Raw genomic sequence first — 2,508 nt, 5'->3', positions numbered from 1 at the left:
TTGTTTTTTAGGTTATTCTCTTAAGATTTTGTCATATGATTTTTTTTTCATGGATGAAAGTGTATTTTTTAAGTTAAATAGTCACATGGCAGAATCTTAAGAGAAGAACCTAAAAAACAACACTTAGGATACTGTACGTAAGTTTTGTCCATATAAATAAGCCTAGTGGATCTGTCATATGTGTCATTACTCAAAAAAATTTCTCACCATATGGTTGTTGTCACTTTGTGATAGTGAGTTATGGTGTTGGCTTTAAGCGTATTAATTCCAAGTAATGTTGTGGATTTAAATAAATAAAATATTTATAAGAAGTTGACTAAGAAATATGTTTTCTTTTTCCTTCTTTTTTTACTAATAATTGAGGGGGCGTGGTACTTTTTGTCCATTTTATAAAAAATAAATAGAAAAATGTTGTGGATTTTGCATCTATTAAAGAAATAAATATAATATTAAGAATAAGATGACTAATAAATATATATGTTTTTTTTATTTTTACTAATAGTTGAGGGGGCATGGTACTTTCTGTCTATTTTATACAAAATAAATAGAAAAATGACAAAATTTATGTTCAGTACCTTAAGTGCTGTTTTTTAGATTTCCTTTTTAAAATTCTGTCATGTGGCTATTTAACTTAAAAAATACACTATTATCTATAAGAAAAAAACTACATAACAAAATTTTAGGAGATAAATTTAAATAACAGCATTTAAATAGTGTCTCCAAGTCCTGTACCATTTATATTATATGCTGCTACTCCAAGTATGAAACCTGTTCAATTTATTAAAAGTCGTCAATATCCTCTGGCTTATTACCAAAAGTCTGCAAGTTACCTGTTGTAAATCTCTAAGAGCATCCTTATCAGCTGTGGCATAATTTATGCCATTTTACCACATTAAAGGCTTACTTTATTATTTTACAACATCATTTTACAACATACCATTTATCAGATGTTCTATACTTCAATTCTATACATTAAAATAATATTTACTACACATTAAAATAATATAAACTACACAATAAAATAATATATCTAACACAATAAAAAACATCTACAACACTGCTGCTGCCGCCGCCACCACCACCACCGTGGCAGCCACAATCCATTGTAAAACCACCACCACAACCACCGTCATCAACAATCCACCCCAAAACCCATTAAAAACAGAGCAACACCCACTAGCACAACAACTCAAACCCAGAAAACACAATCAAAACCGAGGCAACCCAAACCCACGAAACTCAGGCAACCCAAACCCAAGCAACCCAGGCAACCCAAACCCACTAACACCGGCAACCCACGATCAAGATCTCACCTCACCTCAACGTCGATGCCCACGATCGTGACGAACACTCTGATCTCACCTCAACGTCGATGCTCACGTCGATTCCGATTGGCGATGACGATGACGATGCCCGAAGAGATCGGCGATGACGATGCAAAATGAAACCGGTGAGACGACGATGATGGATCGGCGATGACGATCGACGATGACGGCGATGACGATTGGCGATGACGGATTAAGATCAACAAAACAGAGGTGAGAGGGAACGGTGAGAGAGAACAGAGGTGAGAGGGAACGGTGAGAGTGAAGAGAAAAGAATAATCTGAGGAGAGAGGAGAGAGAGAAAACAGAATAAATAAAACAATAAAAATTATGCCACATGCGAACAGTATCGTTGCAAATTTGCAACGGTACTGCTCACATGTGGCAAATTTTATGGGATTTAGCACATCTAATAAAAGGAGATTTTGGTGTTTGGTGTGGTAAATGTGCCAAATATTTGGCATTTGGCACATTTACCACATCTGATGGTGATGCTCTTACGCATTCTTTTTCAAAAGTAAAATGCCTAATCACTCTTTTTTTTTTCTTTTTTGGTTAACAATGTCTAATCACTCTTTAATCCTTCATAGTGGCTCTTTATCACTCCAAAGACAAAATAAAAAACCAAAATATGAAAAAATATTTCGCCTTATATTTTGGCTAAAATATCATCATCATCCCTCTAGTTTATACGAAGTTCTTCATCTACTTTTTTTTTTTTTTTTTTTTTGACCCTAAACTTTAAAAGTTCGTTATTAGAAAGTTTCACTTTCTGTTCTTAAATATATTTTTTAATTTTTTTTTTTTACAATTTCACTTTAGTAAGGTTTAGGGGTGAAAATAATATTTTTGCCTTAAATTATTCAATAATATATGATACTGCAACATTTTTCCACCAATTTGAATAAAATGTATTTTCATTTTAACTCTCTATATAATATTTGCATGCCATGGCTAAATAAATACTTATATTCATATAATATTTTGTAATAAACCGTAATCTATTATCTATCTATAACCAGTAATATATAAATTTAGTGAACTTTAAATATTTTTTTCAGATAAACTTTTGAAGCCTCACAATTTACACGTTGTTACTCATTATTTTAATATATATTTTCAAATTAAATTTAGATTATAATCTATATTTAAACCTTCAAATTTTTTTAGAAGAATTTAAACC

This window comes from Quercus suber, unplaced genomic scaffold (genome assembly GCF_002906115.3).
Source record: "Quercus suber isolate HL8 unplaced genomic scaffold, Cork oak 2.0 scaffold_169, whole genome shotgun sequence".
Lineage (NCBI taxonomy): Eukaryota > Viridiplantae > Streptophyta > Magnoliopsida > Fagales > Fagaceae > Quercus > Quercus suber.
The sequence above is the reverse complement of the archived record's forward strand: the minus strand, read 5'-3'. Positions refer to the sequence as shown.